Below are 12,129 nucleotides of genomic sequence, written 5' to 3' on the forward strand. Positions count from 1 at the left end.
AGACTCAGACAAACATGTTTATGGCTTTATCTTATAGAACTCAAGGTTCCCGTGCTGGGCAAACAGGTTTTGCAGCTGTTTGAGCTAAGATTTCCAAGTTATTCACATAATGAAAACCTATACTTTGTTTCGGTCGAGTTCCCCATTCAAAATGCATGTAACAGTGAGAAACGCAGTCTTGGCGAAAGATAACGTTTTTGTACAACTTCATAGAAATAGCTGTAACTTTTGATAGAAGACTCAGACAAACATGTTTATGGCCTTATATTATAGAACTCAAGGTTTCCGTGCTGGGAAAACAGGTTTTGCAGCTGTTTGAGCTAAGATTTCCAAGTTATTCACATAATGAAAACTTATACTTTGTTTCGGTCGAGTTCCCCATTCAAATGCATGTAACAGTGAGAAACGCACTGTCTTGGCGAAAGAAAGCGTTTTTGTACAACTTCATATAAATAGCTGTAACTTTTGATAGAAGACTCGGATACACATGTTTATGGCTTTATCTTATAGAACTCAAGATCTCCGTGCTGGGCAAACAGGTTTTGCAGCTGTTTGAGCTAAGATTTCCAAGTTATTCACATAATGAAAACCTATACTTTGTTTCGGTCGAATGCATGTAACAGTGAGAAACGCATTGTCTTGGCGAAATAAAGCGTTTTTGAACAACTTCATATAAATCGCTGTAACTTTTGATAGAAGACTCAGACAAACATGTTTATGGCTTTATCTTATAGAACTCAATATCCCCGTGCTGGGCAAACAGGTTTTGCAGCCGTTTGAGCTAAGACTTTAAAATTATTCACATAATGAAAACCTATACTTTGTTTCAGGCGAGTTTCCCATTCAAATGCATGTAACAGTGAGAAACACACTGTCTTGGCGAAATAAAGCGTTTTTGAACAACTTCATATAAATCGCTGTAACTTTTGATAGAAGACTCAGACAAACATGTTTATGGCTTTATCTTATAGAACTCAATATCCCCGTGCTGGGCAAACAGCCGTTTGAGCTAAGACTTTAAAATTATTCACATAATGAAAACCTATACTTTGTTTCAGGCGAGTTTCCCATTCAAATGCATGTAACAGTGAGAAACACACTGTCTTGGCGAAATAAAGCGTTTTTCAACCACTTCATATAAATCGCTGTAACTTTTGATAGAAGACTCAGACAAACATGTTTATGGCTTTATCTTATAGAACTCAATATCCCCGTGCTGGGCAAACAGGTTTTGCAGCCGTTTGAGCTAAGATTTTAAAATTATTCACATAATGAAAACCTATACTTTGTTTCAGGCGAGTTTCCCATTCAAATGCATGTAACAGTGAGAAACGCATTGTCTTGGCGAAATAAAGCGTTTTTGAACAACTTCATATAAATCGCTGTAACTTTTGATAGAAGACTCAGACAAACATGTTTATGGCTTTATCTTATAGAACTCAATATCCCCGTGCTGGGCAAACAGCCGTTTGAGCTAAGACTTTAAAATTATTCACATAATGAAAACCTATACTTTGTTTCAGGCGAGTTTCCCATTCAAATGCATGTAACAGTGAGAAACGCATTGTCTTGGCGAAATAAAGCGTTTTTGAACAACTTCATATAAATCGCTGTAACTTTTGATAGAAGACTCAGACAAACATGTTTATGGCTTTATCTTATAGAACTCAATATCCCCGTGCTGGGCAAACAGGTTTTGCAGCCGTTTGAGCTAAGATTTTAAAATTATTCACATAATGAAAACCTATACTTTGTTTCAGGCGAGTTTCCCATTCAAATGCATGTAACAGTGAGAAACGCATTGTCTTGGCGAAATAAAGCGTTTTTGAACAACTTCATATAAATCGCTGTAACTTTTGATAGAAGACTCAGACAAACATGTTTATGGCTTTATCTTATAGAACTCAATATCCCCGTGCTGGGCAAACAGGTTTTGCAGCCGTTTGAGCTAAGATTTTAAAATTATTCACATAATGAAAACCTATACTTTGTTTCAGGCGAGTTTCCCATTCAAATGCATGTAACAGTGAGAAACGCATTGTCTTGGCGAAATAAAGCGTTTTTGAACAACTTCATATAAATCGCTGTAACTTTTGATAGAAGACTCAGACAAACATGTTTATGGCTTTATCTTATAGAACTCAATATCCCCGTGCTGGGCAAACAGGTTTTGCAGCCGTTTGAGCTAAGATTTTAAAATTATTCACATAATGAAAACCTATACTTTGTTTCAGGCGAGTTTCCCATTCAAATGCATGTAACAGTGAGAAACGCATTGTCTTGGCGAAATAAAGCGTTTTTGAACAACTTCATATAAATCGCTGTAACTTTTGATAGAAGACTCAGACAAACATGTTTATGGCTTTATCTTATAGAACTCAATATCCCCGTGCTGGGCAAACAGAACAGGTTTTGCAGCCGTTTGAGCTAAGATTTTAAAATTATTCACATAATGAAAACCTATACTTTGTCTCAGGCGAGTTTCCCATTCAAATGCATGTAACATTGAGAAACGCATTGTCTTGGCGAAATAAAGCGTTTTTGAACAACTTCATATAAATCGCTGTAACTTTTGATAGAAGACTCAGACAAACATGTTTATGGCTTTATCTTATAGAACTCAATATCCCCGTGCTGGGCAAACAGAACAGGTTTTGCAGCCGTTTGAGCTAAGATTTTAAAATTATTCACATAATGAAAACCTATACTTTGTTTCAGGCGAGTTTCCCATTCAAATGCATGTAACAGTGAGAAACGCATTGTCTTGGCAAAATAAAGCGTTTTTGAACAACTTCATATAAATCGCTGTAACTTTTGATAGAAGACTCAGACAAACATGTTTATGGCTTTATCTTATAGAACTCAATATCCCCGTGCTGGGCAAACAGCCGTTTGAGCTAAGACTTTAAAATTATTCACATAATGAAAACCTATACTTTGTTTCAGGCGAGTTTCCCATTCAAATGCATGTAACAGTGAGAAACACACTGTCTTGGCGAAATAAAGCGTTTTTCAACCACTTCATATAAATCGCTGTAACTTTTGATAGAAGACTCAGACAAACATGTTTATGGCTTTATCTTATAGAACTCAATATCCCCGTGCTGGGCAAACAGGTTTTGCAGCCGTTTGAGCTAAGATTTTAAAATTATTCACATAATGAAAACCTATACTTTGTTTCAGGCGAGTTTCCCATTCAAATGCATGTAACAGTGAGAAACGCATTGTCTTGGCGAAATAAAGCGTTTTTGAACAACTTCATATAAATCGCTGTAACTTTTGATAGAAGACTCAGACAAACATGTTTATGGCTTTATCTTATAGAACTCAATATCCCCGTGCTGGGCAAACAGAACAGGTTTTGCAGCCGTTTGAGCTAAGATTTTAAAATTATTCACATAATGAAAACCTATACTTTGTCTCAGGCGAGTTTCCCATTCAAATGCATGTAACATTGAGAAACGCATTGTCTTGGCGAAATAAAGCGTTTTTGAACAACTTCATATAAATCGCTGTAACTTTTGATAGAAGACTCAGACAAACATGTTTATGGCTTTATCTTATAGAACTCAATATCCCCGTGCTGGGCAAACAGGTTTTGCAGCCGTTTGAGCTAAGATTTTAAAATTATTCACATAATGAAAACCTATACTTTGTTTCAGGCGAGTTTCCCATTCAAATGCATGTAACAGTGAGAAACACACTGTCTTGGCGAAATAAAGCGTTTTTCAACCACTTCATATAAATCGCTGTAACTTTTGATAGAAGACTCAGACAAACATGTTTATGGCTTTATCTTATAGAACTCAATATCCCCGTGCTGGGCAAACAGAACAGGTTTTGCAGCCGTTTGAGCTAAGATTTTAAAATTATTCACATAATGAAAACCTATACTTTGTTTCAGGCGAGTTTCCCATTCAAATGCATGTAACAGTGAGAAACGCATTGTCTTGGCGAAATAAAGCGTTTTTGAACAACTTCATATAAATCGCTGTAACTTTTGATAGAAGACTCAGACAAACATGTTTATGGCTTTATCTTATAGAACTCAATATCCCCGTGCTGGGCAAACAGAACAGGTTTTGCAGCCGTTTGAGCTAAGATTTTAAAATTATTCACATAATGAAAACCTATACTTTGTTTCAGGCGAGTTTCCCATTCAAATGCATGTAACAGTGAGAAACGCATTGTCTTGGCGAAATAAAGCGTTTTTGAACAACTTCATATAAATCGCTGTAACTTTTGATAGAAGACTCAGACAAACATGTTTATGGCTTTATCTTATAGAACTCAATATCCCCGTGCTGGGCAAACAGGTTTTGCAGCCGTTTGAGCTAAGACTTTAAAATTATTCACATAATGAAAACCTATACTTTGTTTCAGGCGAGTTTCCCATTCAAATGCATGTAACAGTGAGAAACGCATTGTCTTGGCGAAATAAAGCGTTTTTGAACAACTTCATATAAATCGCTGTAACTTTTGATAGAAGACTCAGACAAACATGTTTATGGCTTTATCTTATAGAACTCAATATCCCCGTGCTGGGCAAACAGGTTTTGCAGCTGTTTGAGCTAAGATTTTAAAATTATTCACATAATGAAAACCTATACTTTGTTTCAGGCGAGTTTCCCATTCAAATGCATGTAACAGTGAGAAACGCATTGTCTTGGCGAAATAAAGCGTTTTTGAACAACTTCATATAAATCGCTGTAACTTTTGATAGAAGACTCAGACAAACATGTTTATGGCTTTATCTTATAGAACTCAATATCCCCGTGCTGGGCAAACAGAACAGGTTTTGCAGCCGTTTGAGCTAAGATTTTAAAATTATTCACATAATGAAAACCTATACTTTGTCTCAGGCGAGTTTCCCATTCAAATGCATGTAACATTGAGAAACGCATTGTCTTGGCGAAATAAAGCGTTTTTGAACAACTTCATATAAATCGCTGTAACTTTTGATAGAAGACTCAGACAAACATGTTTATGGCTTTATCTTATAGAACTCAATATCCCCGTGCTGGGCAAACAGGATTTGCAGCTGTTTGAGCTAAGATTTCCAAGTTATTCACATAATGAAAACCTATACTTTGTTTCGGTCGAGTTCCCCATTCAAATGCATGTAACAGTGAGAAACGCACTGTCTTGGCGAAAGAAAGCGTTTTTGTACAACTTCATATAAATAGCTGTAACTTTTGATAGAAGACTCAGACAAACATGTTTATGGCTTTATCTTATAGAACTCAAGGTCCCCGTGCTGGGAAAACAGGATTTGCAGCTGTTGGAGCTAAGATTTTCAAGTTATACACATAATGAAAACCTATACTTTGTTTCGGTCGACTTCCCCATTCAAATGCATGTAACAGTGAGAAACGCACTGTCTTGGCGAAAGAAAGCGTTTTTGTACAACTTCATATAAATAGCTGTAACTTTTGATAGAAGACTCAGACAAACATGTTTATGGCTTTATCTTATAGAACTCAAGGTCCCCGTGCTGGGAAAACAGGTTTTGCAGCTGTTGGAGCTAAGATTTCCAAGTTATACACATAATGAAAACCTATACTTTGTTTCGGTCGAGTTCCCCATTCAAATGCATGTAACAGTGAGAAACGCACTGTCTTGGCGAAAGAAAGCGTTTTTGTACAACTTCATATAAATAGCTGTAACTTTTGATAGAAGACTCAGACAAACATGTTTATGGCTTTATCTTATAGAACTCAAGGTCCCCGTGCTGGCAAAAAAGGTTTTGCAGCTGTTTGAGCTAAGATTTCCAAGTTATACACATAATGAAAACCTATACTTTGTTTCGGTCGAGTTCCCCATTCAAATGCATGTAACAGTGAGAAACGCACTGTCTTGGCGAAAGAAAGCGTTTTTGTACAACTTCATATAAATAGCTGTAACTTTTGATAGAAGACTCAGACAAACATGTTTATGGCTTTATCTTATAGAACTCAAGGTCCCCGTGCTGGGAAAACAGGATTTGCAGCTGTTTGAGCTAAGATTTCCAAGTTATACACATAATGAAAACCTATACTTTGTTTCGGTCGAGTTCCCCATTCAAATGCATGTAACAGTGAGAAACGCACTGTCTTGGCGAAAGAAAGCGTTTTTGTACAACTTCATATAAATAGCTGTAACTTTTGATAGAAGACTCAGACAAACATGTTTATGGCTTTATCTTATAGAACTCAAGGTCCCCGTGCTGGGAAAACAGGTTTTGCAGCTGTTTGAGCTAAGATTTCCAAGTTATACACATAATGAAAACCTATACTTTGTTTCGGTCGAGTTCCCCATTCAAATGCATGTAACAGTGAGAAACGCACTGTCTTGGCGAAAGAAAGCGTTTTTGTACAACTTCATATAAATAGCTGTAACTTTTGATAGAAGACTCAGACAAACATGTTAATGGCTTTATCTTATAGAACTCAAGGTCCCCGTGCTGGGAAAACAGGTTTTGCAGCTGTTTGAGCTAAGATTTCCAAGTTATACACATAATGAAAACCTATACTTTGTTTCGGTCGAGTTCCCCATTCAAATGCATGTAACAGTGAGAAACGCACTGTCTTGGCGAAAGAAAGCGTTTTTGTACAACTTCATATAAATAGCTGTAACTTTTGATAGAAGACTCAGACAAACATGTTTATGGCTTTATCTTATAGAACTCAAGGTCCCCGTGCTGGCAAAAAAGGTTTTGCAGCTGTTTGAGCTAAGATTTCCAAGTTATACACATAATGAAAACCTATACTTTGTTTCGGTCGAGTTCCCCATTCAAATGCATGTAACAGTGAGAAACGCACTGTCTTGGCGAAAGAAAGCGTTTTTGTACAACTTCATATAAATAGCTGTAACTTTTGATAGAAGACTCAGACAAACATGTTTATGGCTTTATCTTATAGAACTCAAGGTCCCCGTGCTGGGAAAACAGGATTTGCAGCTGTTTGAGCTAAGATTTCCAAGTTATACACATAATGAAAACCTATACTTTGTTTCGGTCGAGTTCCCCATTCAAATGCATGTAACAGTGAGAAACGCACTGTCTTGGCGAAAGAAAGCGTTTTTGTACAACTTCATATAAATAGCTGTAACTTTTGATAGAAGACTCAGACAAACATGTTTATGGCTTTATCTTATAGAACTCAAGGTCCCCGTGCTGGGAAAACAGGTTTTGCAGCTGTTTGAGCTAAGATTTCCAAGTTATACACATAATGAAAACCTATACTTTGTTTCGGTCGAGTTCCCCATTCAAATGCATGTAACAGTGAGAAACGCACTGTCTTGGCGAAAGAAAGCGTTTTTGTACAACTTCATATAAATAGCTGTAACTTTTGATAGAAGACTCAGACAAACATGTTAATGGCTTTATCTTATAGAACTCAAGGTCCCCGTGCTGGGAAAACAGGTTTTGCAGCTGTTTGAGCTAAGATTTCCAAGTTATACACATAATGAAAACCTATACTTTGTTTCGGTCGAGTTCCCCATTCAAATGCATGTAACAGTGAGAAACGCACTGTCTTGGCGAAATAAAGCGTTTTTGTACAACTTCATATAAATAGCTGTAACTTTTGATAGAAGACTCAGACAAACATGTTTATGGCTTTATCTTATAGAACTCAAGGTCCCCGTGCTAGGAAAACAGGATTTGCAGCTGTTGGAGCTAAGATTTTAAAATTATTCACATAATGAAAACCTATACTTTGTTTCGGTCGAGTTCCCCATTCAAATGCATGTAACAGTGAGAAACGCACTGTCTTGGCGAAAGAAAGCGTTTTTGTACAACTTCATATAAATAGCTGTAACTTTTGATAGAAGACTCAGACAAACATGTTTATGGCTTTATCTTATAGAACTCAAGGTCCCCGTGCTGGGAAAACAGGATTTGCAGCTGTTTGAGCTAAGATTTCCAAGTTATACACATAATGAAAACCTATACTTTGTTTCGGTCGAGTTCCCCATTCAAATGCATGTAACAGTGAGAAACGCACTGTCTTGGCGAAAGAAAGCGTTTTTGTACAACTTCATATAAATAGCTGTAACTTTTGATAGAAGACTCAGACAAACATGTTTATGGCTTTATCTTATAGAACTCAAGGTCCCCGTGCTGGGAAAACAGGTTTTGCAGCTGTTTGAGCTAAGATTTCCAAGTTATACACATAATGAAAACCTATACTTTGTTTCGGTCGAGTTCCCCATTCAAATGCATGTAACAGTGAGAAACGCACTGTCTTGGCGAAAGAAAGCGTTTTTGTACAACTTCATATAAATAGCTGTAACTTTTGATAGAAGACTCAGACAAACATGTTAATGGCTTTATCTTATAGAACTCAAGGTCCCCGTGCTGGGAAAACAGGTTTTGCAGCTGTTTGAGCTAAGATTTCCAAGTTATACACATAATGAAAACCTATACTTTGTTTCGGTCGAGTTCCCCATTCAAATGCATGTAACAGTGAGAAACGCACTGTCTTGGCGAAAGAAAGCGTTTTTGTACAACTTCATATAAATAGCTGTAACTTTTGATAGAAGACTCAGACAAACATGTTTATGGCTTTATCTTATAGAACTCAAGGTCCCCGTGCTGGGAAAACAGGATTTGCAGCTGTTTGAGCTAAGATTTCCAAGTTATACACATAATGAAAACCTATACTTTGTTTCGGTCGAGTTCCCCATTCAAATGCATGTAACAGTGAGAAACGCACTGTCTTGGCGAAAGAAAGCGTTTTTGTACAACTTCATATAAATAGCTGTAACTTTTGATAGAAGACTCAGACAAACATGTTTATGGCTTTATCTTATAGAACTCAAGGTCCCCGTGCTGGGAAAACAGGTTTTGCAGCTGTTTGAGCTAAGATTTCCAAGTTATACACATAATGAAAACCTATACTTTGTTTCGGTCGAGTTCCCCATTCAAATGCATGTAACAGTGAGAAACGCACTGTCTTGGCGAAAGAAAGCGTTTTTGTACAACTTCATATAAATAGCTGTAACTTTTGATAGAAGACTCAGACAAACATGTTTATGGCTTTATCTTATAGAACTCAAGGTCCCCGTGCTGGGAAAACAGGATTTGCAGCTGTTTGAGCTAAGATTTCCAAGTTATACACATAATGAAAACCTATACTTTGTTTCGGTCGAGTTCCCCATTCAAATGCATGTAACAGTGAGAAACGCACTGTCTTGGCGAAAGAAAGCGTTTTTGTACAACTTCATATAAATAGCTGTAACTTTTGATAGAAGACTCAGACAAACATGTTTATGGCTTTATCTTATAGAACTCAAGGTCCCCGTGCTGGGAAAACAGGTTTTGCAGCTGTTTGAGCTAAGATTTCCAAGTTATACACATAATGAAAACCTATACTTTGTTTCGGTCGAGTTCCCCATTCAAATGCATGTAACAGTGAGAAACGCACTGTCTTGGCGAAAGAAAGCGTTTTTGTACAACTTCATATAAATAGCTGTAACTTTTGATAGAAGACTCAGACAAACATGTTAATGGCTTTATCTTATAGAACTCAAGGTCCCCGTGCTGGGAAAACAGGTTTTGCAGCTGTTTGAGCTAAGATTTCCAAGTTATACACATAATGAAAACCTATACTTTGTTTCGGTCGAGTTCCCCATTCAAATGCATGTAACAGTGAGAAACGCACTGTCTTGGCGAAAGAAAGCGTTTTTGTACAACTTCATATAAATAGCTGTAACTTTTGATAGAAGACTCAGACAAACATGTTTATGGCTTTATCTTATAGAACTCAAGGTCCCCGTGCTGGGAAAACAGGATTTGCAGCTGTTGGAGCTAAGATTTTAAAATTATTCACATAATGAAAACCTATACTTTGTTTCGGTCGAGTTCCCCATTCAAGTGCATGTAACAGTGAGAAACGCACTGTCTTGGCGAAAGAAAGCGTTTTTGTACAACTTCATATAAATAGCTGTAACTTTTGATAGAAGACTCAGACAAACATGTTTATGGCTTTATCTTATAGAACTCAAGGTCCCCGTGCTAGGACAACAGGATTTGCAGCTGTTGGAGCTAAGATTTTAAAATTATTCACATAATGAAAACCTATACTTTGTTTCGGTCGAGTTCCCCATTCAAATGCATGTAACAGTGAGAAACGCACTGTCTTGGCGAAAGAAAGCGTTTTTGTACAACTTCATATAAATAGCTGTAACTTTTGATAGAAGACTCAGACAAACATGTTAATGGCTTTATCTTATAGAACTCAAGGTCCCCGTGCTGGGAAAACAGGTTTTGCAGCTGTTTGAGCTAAGATTTCCAAGTTATACACATAATGAAAACCTATACTTTGTTTCGGTCGAGTTCCCCATTCAAATGCATGTAACAGTGAGAAACGCACTGTCTTGGCGAAAGAAAGCGTTTTTGTACAACTTCATATAAATAGCTGTAACTTTTGATAGAAGACTCAGACAAACATGTTTATGGCTTTATCTTATAGAACTCAAGGTCCCCGTGCTGGGAAAACAGGATTTGCAGCTGTTGGAGCTAAGATTTTAAAATTATTCACATAATGAAAACCTATACTTTGTTTCGGTCGAGTTCCCCATTCAAGTGCATGTAACAGTGAGAAACGCACTGTCTTGGCGAAAGAAAGCGTTTTTGTACAACTTCATATAAATAGCTGTAACTTTTGATAGAAGACTCAGACAAACATGTTTATGGCTTTATCTTATAGAACTCAAGGTCCCCGTGCTGGGAAAACAGGATTTGCAGCTGTTTGAGCTAAGATTTCCAAGTTATACACATAATGAAAACCTATACTTTGTTTCGGTCGAGTTCCCCATTCAAATGCATGTAACAGTGAGAAACGCACTGTCTTGGCGAAAGAAAGCGTTTTTGTACAACTTCATATAAATAGCTGTAACTTTTGATAGAAGACTCAGACAAACATGTTTATGGCTTTATCTTATAGAACTCAAGGTCCCCGTGCTGGGAAAACAGGATTTGCAGCTGTTTGAGCTAAGATTTCCAAGTTATACACATAATGAAAACCTATACTTTGTTTCGGTCGAGTTCCCCATTCAAATGCATGTAACAGTGAGAAACGCACTGTCTTGGCGAAAGAAAGCGTTTTTGTACAACTTCATATAAATAGCTGTAACTTTTGATAGAAGACTCAGACAAACATGTTTATGGCTTTATCTTATAGAACTCAAGGTCCCCGTGCTGGGAAAACAGGATTTGCAGCTGTTTGAGCTAAGATTTCCAAGTTATACACATAATGAAAACCTATACTTTGTTTCGGTCGAGTTCCCCATTCAAATGCATGTAACAGTGAGAAACGCACTGTCTTGGGAAAACAGGATTTGCAGCTGTTTGAGCTAAGATTTCCAAGTTATACACATAATGAAAACCTATACTTTGTTTCGGTCGAGTTCCCCATTCAAATGCATGTAACAGTGAGAAACGCACTGTCTTGGCGAAAGAAAGCGTTTTTGTACAACTTCATATAAATAGCTGTAACTTTTGATAGAAGACTCAGACAAACATTGTTTATGGCTTTATCTTATAGAACTCAAGGTCCCCGTGCTGGGAAAACAGGTTTTGCAGCTGTTTGAGCTAAGATTTCCAAGTTATACACATAATGAAAACCTATACTTTGTTTCGGTCGAGTTCCCCATTCAAATGCATGTAACAGTGAGAAACGCACTGTCTTGGCGAAAGAAAGCGTTTTTGTACAACTTCATATAAATAGCTGTAACTTTTGATAGAAGACTCAGACAAACATGTTTATGGCTTTATCTTATAGAACTCAAGGTCCCCGTGCTGGGAAAACAGGTTTTGCAGCTGTTTGAGCTAAGATTTCCAAGTTATACACATAATGAAAACCTATACTTTGTTTCGGTCGAGTTCCCCATTCAAATGCATGTAACAGTGAGAAACGCACTGTCTTGGCGAAAGAAAGCGTTTTTGTACAACTTCATATAAATAGCTGTAACTTTTGATAGAAGACTCAGACAAACATGTTTATGGCTTTATCTTATAGAACTCAAGGTCCCCGTGCTGGGAAAACAGGATTTGCAGCTGTTGGAGCTAAGATTTCCAAGTTATACACATAATGAAAACCTATACTTTGTTTCGGTCGAGTTCCCCATTCAAATGCATGTAACAGT

This window comes from Aulonocara sp. 'chitande type north' Nkhata Bay, unplaced genomic scaffold (assembly GCF_057382095.1).
Source record: "Aulonocara sp. 'chitande type north' Nkhata Bay isolate Kocher_YH1m ecotype deep benthic unplaced genomic scaffold, A_spYH_male_GT1.1 unmapped_scaffold_40, whole genome shotgun sequence".
Lineage (NCBI taxonomy): Eukaryota > Metazoa > Chordata > Actinopteri > Cichliformes > Cichlidae > Aulonocara > Aulonocara sp. 'chitande type north' Nkhata Bay.